Source organism: Oenanthe melanoleuca, chromosome 1, assembly GCF_029582105.1.
Source record: "Oenanthe melanoleuca isolate GR-GAL-2019-014 chromosome 1, OMel1.0, whole genome shotgun sequence".
In the NCBI taxonomy this organism is placed as follows: domain Eukaryota; kingdom Metazoa; phylum Chordata; class Aves; order Passeriformes; family Muscicapidae; genus Oenanthe; species Oenanthe melanoleuca.
In genome coordinates this window covers 93,546,124-93,565,834 of record NC_079333.1, presented here as the reverse complement: position 1 = coordinate 93,565,834, position 19,711 = coordinate 93,546,124, and positions in this window count along the sequence as shown.

The following is a 19,711-nucleotide window of genomic DNA, read 5'->3' as shown; positions in this document are numbered from 1 at the left end:
GCCGGAGGGGAGGCGGCAGCGCTCCGCCGCCCCTCTGCGGTACCGGGGCAGGGAGCAGCGGGCGCGCTGAGCCGGGCGCTCGGTCTGTCTGTCCGGTGTGTCCGCTCGGCGGCCGAGCGCCGCTCCAGCCCGCGGCGGCGCTGCGGCCGAGCCCAGCGCTCCCCCAGCGCCTCCCGGGCCGCGGTGCCGGCGAGGAGGGCACGGGTGGTCGGGCTGTGCGGGGCACGGCTGCGGGGCCCCGGGGCGCTGAGCGAGAGGGGAGCCCTGGTAAGCAGGAGGCGACGCCTCCCCGGTCCGGGAGCAGCACCCTGGGCCTTGCAGAGCAAAAACTTGGAAAGCAGAGAGCCGTCTGTGCTTGGAGCATCACTGCTCCGTGCAGCTCCCCAGGGTGGGGAAGGGCTTTGGGCCTTCAGCCCTCACTCTGGGTGCTCGTCCGTGGTGGAGCGAGGACCGGCACCGGGATGAAATCCATCGCCTGGCTTCTGGCACATCCTGTGACCTCTCTGTACATGCTGGGAAAGAGACCTGAGCGAACGAGCCCTCGTTGTGACAGGAACATGGCAAGGCCGGTTTGTGGCAATGTAATCAAAGTCAAGCATTCTTCATACCACATCTTCTGGAAAAATGATGAATCCAGGGCTCCTGACACAAGAACAATACAGATACATTGCCTTGTACTTATGTCCTGCATCAGGCTTTAAATGAGGCACTGGAGTTTAGGTCTCCTTAAATTTCCTCTGAGTGAGCAGAGCAGGAAGGCAGGTGAATTTCAAATTCATCTCCACACAAACTCTGCACTGTAATGCAATAATTCTCAGTATGGGAATGGATTTTCTCCACTCAGGTGTTTTCATTTGTGTGTTTGTTCTCTGAATAGTTTGATATGTGCTTTACTTGGTCCCTTCACAGAGTTTCAGTCTCTTCTGCAGGCTTGCACCTGCACTCTCCCACCAGCCAAGAACTTAGAAAATTACAGTAGAGCTTAACACATACACTTATGTAGTCAGATGAAAACAATGCACTTTTTTAATATTAGAACTTGTATTGATAAGAGAACAGAAAGAACAGGCCGTACTAACACTCAGTGTGAGTTGGGTTTCAAACTATTCTTTAAAACAATAGCAACAAAGAATGATTGATCATCTATTTATACTGGGAGAACATTGAACTGCCAGCTAAAAAGCACTTGCTGGTCCATCAGAGATGTAAATGGCTTGGGCATATTCTGAAACACCATATGAAATATTTTGTGCTAGTGCATCAAAATATTTATGTGGTACTTACGTGTACTCTATTTATTTATTGTTATACTAGATTCTTTTAAAACTGCAGAACCTGTGCCTGTCATTCATGCTGCTCTATTGATTGGTAAAAGCTACAAAGATAACACAGTTTCAGCTGGTTAGAAACTGATTTATTTATAAATCAGTCATTATTTATTTATAGACTGAGCAGATAGGCCAAGATCCTACAAAGCTAACTGAAGCTGATGAAATGATACACCATACATAAAATTAAGCACATATGTTCTGTATCAAACAAGGTTCTCATCTTGAGCACTTCATGCTCCAAGGCTTCTCACATAAAGGTGCCTTAAAGCATAGTGGTGAGTGCCAGAGAAATGAAGATATTCTAAGGGGTCACTGGAATTTTTGTGGTTTCAGAGTCTTTCAGTAGAAAGACAAATGTGATCTTAGGATATAGTGGCTGAAGTATTTCCAGTAGAGATATATAGACAAGCAGAAAGCATAGAATCTGATCAGAAATGTCATATTCAGCTTATTAAAAAAATACATTTATGAGTGTTAAAGGTAATGAAGAATCATCCTTATGTAAAGAAAGAATTTTGCCTAGCAAAACAAAGACTAAGAGGTAAAAAATGTTGTTTATAAACATCAGTATGGTAAACACAGGGTGTGTACCCAAATGATAGGCCTTTATGAAAGTCATTAAAATTTGAAATGAACCTGAAATTATGTCCTCTTTTTTTGGCTTTCCAAATAGATACTTGTCATATTGCTGTGTTTTAGGTTACTTTTGTATTTCTGTTTTCCTAAGCAGAAGCTATTGCAGCATTGCAAATTTTCCAGAATGCCTGTGGATATACTCTTGGACTAGCCAACATGCTGGAGGTCCATTAACAGCAGTGTCACAGGAGTCTTACTCTCAGATGTGAGACATGAAAAGAGAAGCTGGGCAAGAGTCCTTCCTACTGTGCTAAAAGCTGACAACCTTTTGGAGCTGTGCAAAGTGAGAATCAAGCATGGGAAAGGAGGCTGGGGTATGAGAGTGAACTTTGGTTCATGGTTCTTTGGCTTCTGCTGTCATAGCAACTGGATACAAAACTGTCAGTCTCATAGTAAAAGATTAAAATCTGCCTACCCAAAGAAGCAAAGTGGTGGGCGTTGTTCTGTTTCAAGAGTGAGTGTTGATGTGTGTAGTTTGGACTGGCTTTGAAGCCATCAACTGTACATTGAAATAATATTTTGGTATTTTATCTTCATTTGCAGGAATATCAATTAGACTGTGTCATGACTGCACTCTAGCACATACATTTCTACCTTTCATTTACTACAGTGGGATTCTTCTCAATAACAACCAGAAGCTGAGGATCCAGCCTCAGCTAGTCATACCTACCTCTGTGGTGCACATGTTCCTGTCACTCCAAACCATCTCTTTCTAGGAAAAGTGACAGAAATTGCCTTTTGCAGGGGCTTACTTTCTTTGTTAACCCCAGTGAGAGGAAGCACAGATGCCTGCCTTTGACTAGAGGACTTTCTTCCAGATGACTCAAGTCAGGTGAAATAAAACCCATTTGAATGTGACAAAGGTACATGTAAACACTGAATGAGAACAGACAGCCAGAGACAGCAAACCACCATGTACTCAGTATCTCAGTAACAAATAATAATTGAACATGAACATTCCTAATCTTAAAGTAGGAATCTGACACCAATTCCTGGCTGTATTCTTACCTTTTTACATTTTTTTGTTAGAATAATGTAGTAAATATAGCTTTTTGAGGTTGCTTTGTTACCATGTTCTATTACCTTTTTATTATCCCTGGCCAGAGTAATCAAATTAGGACACTTAGTACTAATGCTTTGTGTAATCATAGATATCCTTGTGTAGACTGTGGGCCAATAAATGCCTTAACTTCATATAGTGTGGCAGTTTCTTAGGCATTTGTAGAGAAGGGAATCTGTGCCATTTTATGATGCTCCCTGTTCTGAAGGAAATGGCAGACATATGTAATACAGACAGGAATGTTATACTATCTAAACTTTAAAAACAAGTAATCTGTAAAACCTGTCACTGTAAAGACTTAATTTTTTGAAAAGCCTGTTGTTTTGGTCCTGGAGAATCTGCTATAAAGATGCTTTGTATATGTCTTTACAGTTGACATGAAAAAACACTAATTTTTTGTTTCTGAGTTCTAAGGTTTTTTATTTTTTCTTCTGAGGCACTAAATAATCCCTAGAAGAAGATGCTTTGGGATTTCCTGGATACCATGCAGCACAAATTTTAGCCCTGCAGCTGGACCAATAGTATCTCTTGTCATTTATAAAATGCATCAAATTTGATCCCAGATAATTTAAATGAAGACAGGTAGAATCCTAAACCAAACACATAATATTTTGATACTCCTGTGGTCTCACTAGGTTTTCTCTCAGTGAATTAAAATCACTATAATTTTTTTTGAGACTAGTCAAGGAGGGTTTTTAATGATTTGGAGTCTTTTAAAAGACACTTTCAAGTGCTGTGTCTCATCTTCAAAATGGTTTAAAATTCATCAAGTTGGAATGGTTTTTTTTAGATAAGAGCTGAAGGTTCTATGATTTTTCTGCAGTGCTTGATATTACTCATATCCAAATGGCAACAATGTGTAGAGAAATGTGTTAATAAAATCCATTGAGTAAGGAGGTATTAATACATAGCTGGTGATGCAAAATTTTAAATGAAGATATTTTGTCATTGTGATCTGCTACTTACTGAATGTTATTTCTAAAGATAGTTGGTTATGATTCTGTCATGTAGTCCTCTGGGTACTTGTATTTTAAACTTGTATTTTAAACCATTACATTATTTTTTCCAGCCTTGAGTCTTTGAAACATGCATTTTTTAGAATCCATTTCTATATCCTGGTGCTTACCAACACTATACAATTCTACATAAAAACACTGTAATCATTGCAGATTTTCTCCATGTCTACATTTCATTTTTTACATGTCTAGCATTATCAAAAAGTCCCTCTGCTGATGTTGAATCTATGCATCAGCTTCTACATGTCATTTTTGGCACCTGTGTCAAATAGAGGTTTTTTCAGGCTTGTTTTATAATTGACCCCTACAGACTGTTAAGCCCTGCATGTTTTCATTTTTTCTGAATAATTTAGCATGGTAAATATGGTATGTCACATAAAGTGCAAAACTAGATCACAGATAGAAAATTTAAATAGCAGATAAGGTGGTTTTTTTTTCTTGCCAATTAAGAAACATCTGCAGGCCTAAAGGATACTGAATTGCATAGAACAATGTAATCAAAAATATTTCAACTGATGCAACAATTCTGCTGAAGCCACACATGTAGTCAAATCTATATAAGCAGATCTGTTATCAAGACAGTTAACAAGAATTACTGGTTGCTATTATGAACTGATAACTTTTGCAGTATATTGAACCTGTTGCATTAAAAAAAACACCATTGAATAGAATATTTTCCTATTCTCCAATACACAGATGAGATCAAGATAAGGAAGAGGACCTTAGACAACATGAAGAGAGTAACATTTTCTACTTCAATGGATAAGACAATGCTAATGCATTCGTTATTTTAAAACGAAATTATCTTTATTTAAAAGGATTCACTTTTCTGGAACGGATATGTATGAAATATTCAAGTCAGAATATGGAAAGAACTGTTATCTACAAGTGCTCTTTTACTGACAAATGGACTCATTTCAAGAACATATTAGATATGCTCATAATCAGGCCTATTCATGTCTTCACTTAGTCTAAAATATAACTTGAAACAATCACAAAGTTAAGCACATGTTTAAATGTTGGTTGAATAAATATGACTTCACAAATCATAGGAAAATATATAGAGATGAAAAATAAAAAGAAATTTGAAATGCTAATGTGCAAGTACCTGTGCTTAAAATTTATTCACAATAAAAAGAAAATTGAGGAAAAGTAAAACCTCATCCACCCTCTCTCTCAAAGGTAATCCTGATTCTGCCATCAGGGCTTTTTCCATACTTTAACCAAAACCGACTGCAGAATGCAAATTTTGTGGCAACTTCAGAGAAAGTGATCAAAGTATGCATTTCTAAATTAATAAAATGTTAAAAAGCAGGACTACCACTGAAGTCTTTCTAGTACTATCTGTGATTAAAATGATCAAATATGTGTTGAATTTTAAAAATCAGAGGCATATTCAGTTTTTTATTAAGATATCATCAAAACCAAGGACACGATTGTTATGGTAGAATCATATTGGGGTGGGAAGCCTCTGTTTTTATTTTTAGTCTGAAGTTTAAAATATTTATTCTATTATTATTCGAAATAGAAGATTCTTATATTAGCTGTGGATTAAAAATTTGCCAGCATTTCTTTTGTTTTCCATGTTAGAATGGGACATCATGGTGAAACTCAAGGAATACTGTAAACTCTTGTTCTGTGTGTATTTTCCTGGGAAGTATATGCAAGCATCGGAGCACAGAGGGGAAAAAAAGCAATTTCACAAGTGCAAAATAGCTTACAGTCAGAGGAAAGAGAGGAGGGGGAAAAAAAAAAAAAAGATTTTCACAATGAGCAGAAACTTCACAGACAGAGCATTTGTATCTGGGTGCCAAAACCTAGTTTTCTCAGTCCATATTTAGGCACTTGCACATAGGTGGCCTACTTGTCAGTAATACTAAACATTCACAAATGAAAAAGAGATTGCAAGGTGCTTTTAAAAACCAAGCAGCTTATACAAAGTTGCCTGAGTATCTGAAGGGACAAACTTCAGCATGTAGTCTTAAAATTTCCAGCCTGCAGTTTGAAAGATCACACACCCCATATTTGATCCACTACAGTGTGTTCTTTTGATCTTAATTGCAGGTTTAATACATCTAGGCCATGAATTATATGAGAGGTCCCAGGCAGTGAGGAATTACTCTTAACTGAGTTACAGCACACTGCAGCTGCTCTTCCAGACCACAGCATCAACAGCACAGCCAGTCTGTGCACCAGGGCTTGTTCTCTGTGTAAATCTGTGTTTGCAAGGTGTGTACAGGCAGCTATTTCATGTGGTCTGCATTAAGAACATTGTTTTGCCCAGGCAGAAGACTGCAAATCTGTCTGAACTCTAAAGTACAGTAAGATAGTTACGTGCTCAGCACACTGAGTAACATGATGAGGAGTCTGTCTTGCATGCTCTAGACACTTATGTTTATTCAAGTGACCACTGGTGATTTTGGTCAGGCTCTATAGTGCTTCTAGAACAGAAAATGAGTCCCTAATGTGTTTTAGCAATAAATACTGGAGAGTAACTGTCTTGGGAATATGGTATGTGGAAAGACCAGTGGGGACTGCAAAGCTGAAAGGGACATGCCATGAAGTTCACATAATTTTCTTAGGAAAGTGTGCAATTTTTAGGAATGTACTGTAGTTGATGAAAGGTATCCTGCAAATACAGCAATTTAGAAAACGATTTACTTACTACAATGTACAAGCCTAATGCTTTCAGTTAGGAGGAAGTGGAAAACCAGCCTTCCAATCTCCATCAGCAAGTGGCCTGTCACATGCCTGAGTAACCTGCATGGGAAGGCTCTTGTTCCATGTTTTCTGCTAACAGAAATCTGTTTGCCCAGATCATTAAGAAACAAGAGAGCTTCACACCTGTACTTGCCTCTTTGGCTACCAGTTCTAGTCTGGGTGAAATTTGTAACCTCTTTTGTCTCCATGCTCATTATCTCAGACCTGTTTTACCCTTCCCCCTTTGCAGCATGCTGCACCCTGAAGTAGAAAGCAAAGGGATGGGCTGCAGACCTGGATCACACAAATGGACATGCACACCCTCTGGAGTCAAAAGGAAGTCAAAGAGAACCCACAGCATAAGAGCCATCAGTCTGTGCAGATCAGCTTACAGGGTAGAGACATTTTAGAGCACAATGCAAGATCACTTTCTTTGTGCTCCCTGGTAGAAACAGTCTTTAGAATTCACTGACATTTAATCATGTGCCTCATATCACTTCTTTTCAGAGCAGCTATTTTGGTGCTATGTGGGGGTTGTCACAGAAATGGTTGCCTAATTCTGATCTAAATTTTGTAATGTGCACCCAGATCTTCTACAGATAAGCATTTTACATCCAAGTGCAACAATAACAAAGGAATTAAAAGTGATTCTATTTCATGAAAGAGCAGTAACATACTTAGCAGATATTCCTAGCTCTTGCAAGAAAGAACCATAGCACAATTTCCACAAAGCCAGTGGGAAAATTGTTCCCACTGCCCAACCTATTGCTTAGTTGCTGTAGCTGCAGGTGAATGGAATTTTAGTCAAATTCAAGAAATCAGGACTTGTTCCATGTAAACATCAGGCATTAGTATTTTCAGATCACTGCTGGCCTCAAAATGGCTGGGGTTCAGAGCTATGTTGGAGCTTTGCAGCCAGAATAATATCACTGAAACTGTCAAGAAGCTTCCTTGCTTCATGCACCAAGAAACACAGAGCTGTAGGAGATTTTTCCTTTTATTTGCAGTGGAGCAGTAAGGAAGAGGTGAGGAAAGGGGCTGCTCACTTTATGTTCCATAAAATACTTTTGTGACTGTAGATTTAAATCAGTCCAGTGAGTACCTTATGAGTGGTTTTAAGATTATATAAATGTCCTATTAAAGGCTCTTGTATTTCTCTGCTGAGACTAGTACAATTATTTGTTTACAATATGCCAAAGCACTTTTTTCCCCTGGATGATTCTTTCAAAGTTAGGTTATTGCATGTCTTCATTGCATTACTCAGACATAAAAGTTTTGTCTGAATGAAAACTGAAACCTTAAATCTTAGCTTTTTAAAGAGGAGACAAAAGAAGACATAAAGAGAAATTGGATTTTCTAGAGTTCTTACAAGTTTTAAAGGGTAGCCCATGATTGCAGCTAATTTTACTGCTTTCCAATTGGCTGCAAATTCTGATTTGTCTGCTCTTGTCCTCTAGAAATTTCTCCTTTCACCTCCAAAGCCTGCTGGCCTGCTCTACCATCTTTGTTTTTGTCTTCTAAACCAAACCATACATGATGTCCAGACTCCCTTCATAACTTACCTTCTCAGGGCATCCTACAGTTTCCTGCTCTTTTTGAGCACACTCAGTGTCCCTTGGGGTAGGAACAACTCCCTTTCCTCTAAGAGGTTCCTCTTAACAGGAACACAACATGAACTTAGGGGAAATAATCAGATGCCCATGAAATTCCTAGCCAAGTCTGCCCCAGTTGATGAGAGTCCAGTGATCTCAGACTGCCTCAAGAGACACATCTGAGGGAGATGCACAACATCTGGTTTAACAATTCCTCAACACTCTTGACTCAGCATAGTTTGAAAACTTGTCAGGATATTGGAGGTTTTGAAACACATAAAATTAAAAATACTTATGTAGTTGTATCAGACCATCCACTTGAATGATTATTCTGGTTATCCATCAGGCCAACTCCATAATGCTGGCTGTCCTCCAGGGTGCACTTCTCCTATGTCTCTGTCAGATGAATGGCCAAATTGTCAGAAAGCCATTGAAGTAGGAAGATGAATAGAATCACACTACAGGGGTCATGACTACACCCATCAACTTCCTGCTTAAGACATTTGCATTGAGAGGAACAAACTCTGCCTACCTGAAAGTCACCTTACAACTTCTGAGTAGTTCTCCCAGGTCCCTATGAAGTCAGTGGAGACTGGCTGTGAGCATTTTCTGAGGGCAGTTCTGTCCATTTAGGGTCTGACTGGTTGGTTGTTTGCTTGTGTTTTGGTACATTAGGGGAAGGAGTGGGAGAAGTTAAAGGTGGTATTTCATCTCTGAATTGGGTATCTCAGGTAGTGTCTGTGTTAAGGCAAGCTTGACCATTCACCAGAGTAAACAGAAAGGAACAGAGATCACTAAATCACAAAATATGCTGAGTTGGAAGGGGCCCACAAGTATCATCAAGTCCACTCCTGGCCCTGTGCAGGACCATCTCTCAGAGTCACAAGGGTCCAATAGTATTTTCCAAATGCTTCTTGAACTCTGTCAGGCTTGATGCTGTGACCACTTCCCTGGGGAGCCCTTTCCTGTGCCCAAAAACCCTCTGGGTGAAGAACTTTTTCCTGATATCCACCCTAAACCTCCCCTGACACAGCTTCAGGCCATTCCTTTGGGACAGCTGTGACTGGTCACCACAGAGCAGAGATCAGTGCCTGCCCCTCCTCTTCTCATGGCGAAGCTGTAGCTGCAGTCAGGTCTCCCCTCAGTCTCCTCTCCAGACCAGGTGCCCTCAGCCACTCCTCACTCTTCTCCTCAAGGGCTTTCACCATCCTTGTGGCCTTCCTTTGGACGGTCTCTGATGGCTTTATATCTTTCTAATATTGTGGTACACAATCCCATCCCTGTGCCTGAACAAGGATGTGTATGAACTCTGGAGCACAAGGCTCAATACACCACAAATTGTGTATTGCATTTCAGTGTAATTTGGTCTAATCTTGATTCTCTTGTAATTAAGAGTCATGTCACCAGGGTTTAAATGATTACCCATTAAATGATTTTTTTTTAATGTCAAAAATAACACTTTGAATTTAATCTAGGGACAGGCTTTTTGCATAAGGGTGCACAGTGCAAAATTTAAGTCACACTCATCTTAAGACCATCTACCAGAACAAGTGGGCAGCCAAGCTTCTCAATGGAAGCTGTTTGGCCTTAGCTTTGTGGGATTCATATTAGTCCAGACAAGGAAGAGACAGCAATGCCAGAGGTAACTATAATATTACATTCATACCTTGTTAATACCATACATCCAGGTTCATCCCACTCTGCACTTCCAACTAGAGATATTATCTGAAAAACCTTCCTGTCCTTTGCTAATGATTAATCCTTTGCAATTTTTGTTTGACTGCTTGATAATGAAATTCATAAGGCAGAGGAACAGATACAAATTCTGTTATTAGAAGCCTGACAGTGTCTTTATCTTTTGCAATAAATATGGTACAGAAATTCTCACTTAAATCTCAATTTTGTCTCACTTTGAGTGGAAAAACTCAAAGCCCTTAGTACCTGCTTAGATGAGAAATCACCAAGTTAAGAGTTGTGGTGCTCACAAACACATGATTAAACATGATTAAAACAATCATGACCTTGTAGATGAGAAGGAGTGATGGCCATGCTGAGCACCACAGAGTCCTGCACAAAAGAATCATTGGGACAGAGGAACAATTGATCATATTTTTGGTTTGGATCCACTCCCACAAAGTGGAAAAAGGAATCACTGGTAATTGCTAACAAGGAATGAAGGCAGAAATAAGCTCTGAAGATCACACACACTGTAGGTAAATATGTCAATAAAGGCACAAACCCATGATTTGTCTGTTTATGCAGCATTATAGAAAAAATTAGAGAACAATGTGGACAAATAACTACCATTTTTAGAGAATTAAAAAATTACACTATAATGCTCTATAGCATGGTTGCCTAGTTACAAAGCATAGTCCTTAGAATGACAGGGAAAATGATATTCATACAAGTGTAAAGCCCTCCAAAATATGAAAAATATTTTGTCTCTCCATCAGAACAATGCAGGCACATAGTCATTGTATCTTACAAGTTGCCAGAACTAGACACAAACATTTTACAGAATTTTACACCCTATTTGAGGTATAATATCTGTTTCTAGTTCTAAGTTATTATGAAATCATAAGTGATCACTATGCAGGATTTGTAATCTGTCAGTCAGAGATTTTAGGCCACTGAGGTGGACAGAAACTCATCAGCTTGAGGAAGCAATATGAAACAGATTTTTCAGATTTTTTCTATTAATCATGATAGCTTTGAAGTGCTAAGGATGTTGGTATAAGACTTAAATGGAACGGGTGACAGAAGGCCATAAGTTTTTTAAAAAGAAAAAAAATTATGCTATTATTCTATAATTGATTTTAGGACTTCACTCATTTAGTCTGCAGCTTTTATGAGTTTGTATGCATTAATTGCATAGCTGGTGTTTAAAAGGTTCACCAAAAAGAGCATCTGCTGCTGTGGCCCTATGCAGACATTCTTAGCATCTACCTGAAAACCTTCCAATTTACAATTTAACTTCAAAACACACTGGACTAAGAACACCAGACTAACACTGCAATAGGAACAGTAAAAGCTTTCAAGAAAATGAGATTTCACTGCTTTTATCATCCTGATTACTTTAAATTGTTCTGCAACTTGCAAGAATAAATAAAAGACTTTGAGGTGAAGGATCCAAGTCAGTTTGCCTCCTGAAATACCCAGGCTGAATTTCAAACATCATGGGTAATCTTCTGGAGCTTATTTGTTCCAGAAGCAGTGGAGTGGTAACTGCATGCCAATTTAAGGCTGGAAATAGCCTTTATTAAAGGTATATGCTGATACAACAGAGACAAAAAACAACTATATTCTATATTAATTGATTAAGAGTTTTTCCATTCACTTCTATGGTCATAATTTACATTTTGTTGCTAGCATAATTTACATGAAAGATGTTTTGTTTTGACATTGTAATAAGGTCTCTGTAGACTCTGGCTGTTATTTTCCGTGGCTGATATTTTTCACACCATCCTACTGTGAATAAAATACAAAGTTACAGAGCAATGCACATTTTCAGGAGTTGGCTTTGATAGTCAATTGCCTCAGTAAGAACACAAAAATTTCCAAATCCCATTAAAAGCAGCTTCATGTATAGTTTCATTATTTTTCTTCAAATTATAGGGTATTTTGTAAGAAAAACAGTTGGAGTCACTGGGATTATTTTCATTTTTTCTCTTTGTAACTGTAAGAAGATGATTAGACAGATGTCTCATTGCATATTATTTTTAGACCATTGTGATTTAAAAACACTAAAAATATAATATCCTTTAAAATTAAGGTTAGTATTGTAACATGAGATTTTTTATTATATTGTAATGTATCAAAAAGCTTTCAATAAATTAATTAAAATAATATAAAAAAGTGAAATTTTAAATTCACCAGATAAAGACAGACATCAGAGGAGAGTAATATTGTGAGTAATATTGCAAGAAAATATTTTATGAATACTTTGAGCCCCCTATCCCTCTATTTACTTTCAAATAATTCAAACAAATGCCAGCTAAAGAAAGACTATAATAAAAATGCTGTAACAGGGATAAGAGCACAGTAGTTTTATATTATTCTAAGACTGTGCTGTTGAGCTAGGGTTTGGATTATTTTTAGTGTAAATACAGCAATTCCAATTGGCTCCTTCATTGTTTTAAAGTTTGATAAATTCTGGCATTGGTCTGTGTCACATGTTGATCTCTATAGAATTAATAATTTAATGGCAGTGTCTGATAAATCAGAGTGGTTGAAAGGTGTGAGGCTTTATGTGAATTTGCTGCTGAAGAAAAATTGAGCACATTAGGTATACACTGCAGACCTCAATTTGTTAGTTTTGGGAAGTCTAAATATCTATGGCTATGAGAGGAATTTACCTACTACTTCTGGACATGCTAAATTCAAAATAGTGGATTCAACTGTGATTTGCAGCATGGTGAATGTTGCTGCTCATAACAATTTTGAAGTTGGGAAACTTTTAAGTTTGTTTTGAAAGGTTTGTTTCTGTGGTCCCCTAACATTTTCTGATTCTACTTGACCTGAAAAATACACTGTGAATATGCAAATAGTAAAATAGCAAAGCTGTTTTACTCATTTCAGATACTCAAGGATGGGTAAGAATGAGCCTTCTTGATAATCCCCAAGAGTCAGCTGAGGCCTTGAGAGTCCCAGAACTCTTTCCAAGAGCTTTGTAATATTCCTTTTGCAAAGTTTTGACCTTTCATTAGTGTTATTTTTAATACATGTTTTGAATCATCTGGCTAATATTATCACTCCTGTTTTTTTTTTTTCCCAGCAACATCAAAAATCCATTAGCACATGACTTTATGTCTTTGTGGTGCATTGATCACTGCTCCTTACTGTAATACTACCTAACTATATCACCTTCATAAATCATTGTGTGTGTATATACATAAGTGTATATATTTATATGAAACAGAAGTGGTTATCCCTTCAACAAACATATCAAAAATCCTCAATTTAAAGTTTTATAGTCCCAGAAAGCCTACTACACCATCTTTTAAACTGAAGCCTGTAAATTTTCCTTGCAGATCAGGGAAGTGCTAAAGTATGTGTATTTTATATTGAAAATATTTGCTATTTTTCACTGTGTCTGGTCAGAAACTTTGCAAAATGAAGATATGTTTTTGTATTTCTGGCCCCAGGCATCAGTGAAGTAGTAGACATTAAGTTCTATATTAAAAAATTGGGTAAAAAATGAGCACTTTCAGAATGCAGACTTAGTAATGCAAATTTTTAGAACTTTTTTAGATGCTGTTTACCATTATCCCCTCACCTCTGCCCTCACACCACTTTTGATTTGTGTGCATGTGCACAGCCAACTTATTTACCACCTGACTCATGGACTCCTTCCAGCTGAATACCAGGCAGCCAGAATTTGGAACAGGCACACCATTAGCTGGAGTGATGGATGACCCTCTCTTGCCCATTTAAAGGTTCCTATGTCTTTTTACAATGTTCAATATATTCACTGAGCTGAGTAGTCATTTTACCTTGAGAAGTTAATGGTTAAGCACTGAGCTGGAAAATATCCACTGTATGAAATGCAATCAGAGGACTGATGGCCTGATTTCTCTTACTTGCCAAAGATATGAAGACCCTCCAGTTATACATCAATCACTCTTTCCTTTCGATATCCATATAAAGGCACTGGGAAAAATGATGAGACATCATCTAAAATACCAACAACACAGATCATTTTTTGTCCCAATGGATAATAAGTCTCTTATTCTGTAAAAGTTGCTCTCTGTCAGATAGGTCCCAAGTTAGAATTAAACCTGCTCAGACCAGTAGATAGTGCCATATGAAATGCATAGACTGCATTGTTTCTCCTGCTCTCTGTAACTAAAATTCCTTGTCCCCTACCATGTTTTCTTTAGGAAACTGAGGCTGTTGATGTTTGATGAGTTTATCATAAATGTCATTGAAATCCCTGCTTCCCTCTCCTGTATGTTTCCTTTTAATGTCTGAGTTGAGTCAGGAGCTCCTTGTTTATCCATGCAAGCCTCCTGCTGCTTCTGCTGGATTTCCTGCTCATTAGTATGGACCACCCTTGAGGATGGAGAAAGTGGTCCTTGATAATGAACCAGCTCTCCATGACCTCTCTTTTCTTCAGGACATATTGCATGGCATTCTTCCAAGCAGATCTCTGAAAAGGCCACTCTCCTCTGCTGTAGTCCAGGTTTATAATCCTAATTTTGCCTTGTTCCCTTCACTCCATCTTCTGAACTCCAGTCATCATAATCACTGCAGCCAAGGGTGCTCACAGCTTCAGATCCCTGAATGACCCTTCCTTGGTTGTAAGTGTGACATGAGCAAAGCAGCTCCCATCACTGTCTACTCAGTCAGAGCCCACCAGAAGATATCACCATGATTCTAATTCCCCATGAGGACCAGGGCCAGTGAACATGAGGCTTTTTCCAGTTGTCTGAAAAAGACCTTATCCACTTCTTTCTGACTGGCAGTTTTTAGCAGACACCCACATCACCTGTGTTGGTTTGTCCCCTATCCTGACACACAGGATCCCAGCCCTTTCACCACCTATCCCACAGCAGAGCTCCATCCATCTCTGCTGCTCCCTCACATACTGCATAATTCACCCTTCTTGCCACTCTTTCCAAAAAGACTGTCTCCATCCATCCACCATAATTCTCCAGTTGTGTGAAGAATCCCACCACATTTCTGTGCTTCCAATGAGATCATAGCCCTAATTCCTCCTATTTGTTCCCCATTCTGTGGGCATTAATGTACAGGCACTCTAGGGAGGCACCAGATGTGCTTATGAGAGCTTCTCTCATAGTACTGTAGTGTACATAACAAGGATGGGGAGAGAGGAATATTAAGAACATGTCATATCACAGCTCTTCTTTGCTGCCAGGGAACTCCCCTTGCAGCACTAAATAAATAATGTTGTGACCTGGGACTTTTCCTGTATGCTTCATAAATTCTGCACACAAGCAGATAAAAATGCTCATTTATTTTTGAATAGCAGAAAGCCTGAATTGCTGCTTAGGGATAACAAACATGGTTCCAGTGGGCTAAGACTATATGATCTTTAGTTTGGCTCATCATAAATTCAGGTTTCCTGGCAATTTTGTTTTCCTGGGGATTGCCACAAGTTAAAAATGCAGAAACCATTTTGAAGAGACAACTGAAGGCATCTCTTCTTCTGTTGAGTCCCCTCTGATTCCTCACAAAGTATCACATTAATTCCAAATAGTTTTTCTCATGCCATAATCTATATACAGATCACTGTCAAGAGCCACAACTTATTTCTGTACAAGACTTGGTGTTACCTCAGTATTTCCATAGTGTGCTACAACAATTCAACTGTCAAAAGCAAATTAAACTTTTGAAAAATTTACATCCTAAAACTACTCTATTCCTTGCTAAAAGAGTTCCCTTTAATCAAATGGTGCAAAAAGTTCTACCCACTAATATTACTAAGAAGATACTTTCCTTCTCTTAGCTCTAATTTTGCATACATTGTCAAAAGCAACAGGGATGGAGATTAGGAAATGCTTTGATGGCATCATAGGCAGGCATGGGATAAGTGGGATCCTGCTGTTTCAGGAGGCTTTTGGGTTTACAACACCTGTTTTAGGTCTAAAGTGAGGGGCAGAAGAAAGACACCATCAAGAAAACCCAGTGCAGTAAATGCATATGGCAAGTAAAAATCACTCAACCTACCTCAGGTACTTCTCATCTGTGCAAGTTTATGTTATTCTGAAAAAGTAGAAATAAACTCATGTTTAGGATAAGCTTATCAGATTCATTAGGAGCTTTAATTCCCAAATCTACTGTTACTTTCTTGTTCAACATAGCTTCAGCAGAATGCTATTTGTAGGTGAGCTGATATTTATAATTAGTTTTGATATCTCTACCTATATCATGTCAAACATTGCTTTAGAATGCTTGCAGTTTCAAATTTTGGGAAAGTTGACATATTTAAATTTATTCAAGAAAGGATAAAATTTATATATTGAAGTAGATTTAAGAGTGAGATAAAATAACTTTTCTTCTTTTCTCCCTCCCCAGCAAGACATGGATCTTGAGCAGTACTTAGCAACATCATAATAAATATACCTCTCTTAAGTATATAGGCAGGGTATCATTGAGTGATGCACAATCAAAGCTACTATTATCTTTCCAAAAGGGCACAGAAATGGGGAGGGAAAAAATTCTGTAATCACTCACAACTCATTCTTCTGTGATTGCTTTAATTTTCGTGTTAAACTGTGATAAATAACCTAGCACCATTCATTTCACTTGAAGGTTATTTCAGATTATGTGAAAACAGCTGGTTTGGGGTTTTTTAAGACTAGAAGTTCCGAAAGATATTCAGACACTGGGCAAATCCCATCTCCTGCAACTGGACCCTGCCAAACCATACATGTCTTGGTTTTGCCACATCATCAAGGTTCTGTGTTTATTTAATGGATGAGATAGGAACCAGTATCTTTTTCAGGTGCCTACCTTGATCGCCCATTTTAGCAGGGAATAAATTACCCTCTGGAAGTTTCTGTCCATGTTGACTGTAGAGAATGTAAATGGTCAGTTTGCAATGACTAAAATTAGTAGAAACTTAGCTTATAGAGGCATAAAGTTAAGAGAAGTGAATTTTATTCGTAAATACCATCCATGATAAAATATTATTATTTTTTAAGGAGAGAATACTGCAGCATTTGTCCTGTTTTATGACAGTGTAGCTTGAAGGGAAAAAATCAGAACTGCCTAGGATAGTGGAAACATGAGAAAATCAATGCCTTGTGCAGAGAATAAACATGCAGGGGAAAAAGATGAAAAAAAAAAACCCTCCTCATAAAAGGTATCAGTTAGCTGGTTAATCAGAAAAGAGAGCAGATATAGGCTTTCATGGAAAAATGTAGTAATAACTGTTCCTTGAAAGAAGGTAAACATATCTTTGAGTAATGGTTGGCTGGAGAAACAGTGGATGGATTGAGAGAAAACTCTAAATATGTTTGTTTTGAGGAGACTAACAAATAGTGATGCAGTCTTCTGATTTTGATTTTTTTTTTCTGAATGTATTTTGTTAAACTAGGGGGAGAGAAAATCTAAGCCCCTAGTAAACCCAGATGAGGATTGTTCCTTAAACAAGAATAGCATGCACACAAATGTCTGGCTAAAATGGTTCAACACATGGCTAAAAGAAAGAGAATTATTATCCTGGCTTTGCAGTAGGTTTAGAATTAGAGTAATCTGTTTTATTTCTGGAAACAATGTGGCCCCTCTTCTTATTGTGGGGATGCTGGAAAGAGGAGTGAGCTGTTATGCAAGGAGGCTGCAGGGAGCTGCAGCCACTCCCAGGGGGTCAGTGCATCCCAGTGTCCAGCCCAGCTGGATGGAGATAAAGCAAAGGCTTCAAAGGGGAGCATTATGCAGTTAATCTCATGCTGGCTTTAAAACTAACATCTCTGACATAAGGGGTCACAACAAAGGAATGATACAGGGAAAAGGGCGAGGAGCATGAAATGAGTGAGGTGTCACCGTTCAGTGAGCAATTTGAACTGACACATGCAATTGTTTGGGGTGGACAGTATCTGACTGTGCAAACTGTATAGGATGGGTGTGTTCTCAGCCAGGAGCAGAGTACAGCTCCTGGTATGAATAATGGAAAATGTCTCCCACATTCCTTGTCCATCTTCCTGGTAGCTCATAGCTTTGCATCGCTGTAAATTCAGTAAGTGCCAATTTTGCTACTGTTATTCTCAGTATTTCATCTCTAGTGGAATAATTGGGGCTTTCTTCATGGCAACATCATCTTCAATGACAGGTGAATCTCAAGCATCTGGAATTTCATTTTAGTTTGGACAGGCATTCTAATATTTAGATCATCCTTTGAATCATACATGAACTGGAAGTCCCTGAACCTGCGCTGAAAATGTGACAAGTGCAATGTTTTTCATGAGTTTTCAAACACTTTTGATTTGAGTTACACCTAGAAATACAGAGAAAGCAATGTCCTTCTGGTATGCTGGCATTTCAAGTGGGGGGAAAAGGAAAGGCTTGAAAGTTTCTCTAGGGTGCAGCAGAATAAAGTCCATCTTACTATATGCAGGATTTTAAAATTAGCAAGGGTGTAGTGTATTTTTCTAGTTTAAAAAGTTGAGATTTTATATCTTAAGAGGAAAAACAGATGTCTAAAAGTAGCTTGATGAGTGGAAATCATCTTTTCTAATTACAGACTTCTAAAAGTTGGATATCTGAGTCTACTCTCCCTTTATAGTTAATAGAATCATCTTCAGAACACCATTTGCTGACCTGTCTTAGATGCCTATCTTAGGATGAGATGAATGGCTCTCTGGAGACCTCTGTTTCTGTCTGTTGAAAAGAACTGAGGATAACAACATTTGCAAAACACTAAGGCTGTGAAATAGAATTTCAAAAAACTTTTAATCAGACCATGTGGAAGACAGCTAAAGTGATTCCTGGTATTTGCAGGGATCAAGGGCAGGAGCTGTGGAAAGCAGTGTTCTACTTAAGTTTTGTATTTATTTATGGGTTTATTATTGGTATGACTGCAAAGAATGCAGATAGCAATTTGTTCCACATCAATTTCAAATAACTTAGAAAAAAATTATTTGTATTTCAATTCAAATCTTCGCTCTCTTTTTTATTTTATCCCATTATTTCTGTACTTCTAGCTGTCTGAATCTGTGAATTCAGTGATGATACATATGATGAAGTGCAAATAGGTCATGGTGATAGATTTTTTTTTTTACCCTTGACCATTTCAGAATCACTTTTCTGACTGCTTGACCTCAATTTTTTTGAGGTCTAAAATCATAGAATTTTAGAATACCATAATCTGGAAGTGACCCAAAAGGATCATTAAAGTCTGACTCCTGACCCTGCACAGGACAACCCCAAGAATCACACCATATGCCTAAAATAGTTGTATAGCTTTGAAGAGATGCTCTTTTAAGTATTTTCCCCCAACAATGTAGCCATAAAGGGCTCCTCTTTTCTCTCTAACATAGACTCACCTTGTGCTCTCAAACAGCACTATAGATATAGATATAGATATAGATATAGATATAGATATAGATATAGATATAGATATAGATATAGATATATAGATATAGATATAGATATAGATATAGATATAGATATAGATATAGATATAAAACATTGACAGCTTTATTTATTATGCAAAATCCAAGAGGAAAACAAAATTGGGGCTCTATTGCACTAGGAAATGCCAAACCCCAGTTTTTCAACTGGATCCACAGTATAAGTTGTAATGCAATTTGTTAGACCATAACAATCTTACAGTTACTGAAAGAATGCTTTAGGTAGTTTAGAGACCTCAGGGCATTTACCAGTCACACCTTTGACTTCCCATGCTGTAGCTAC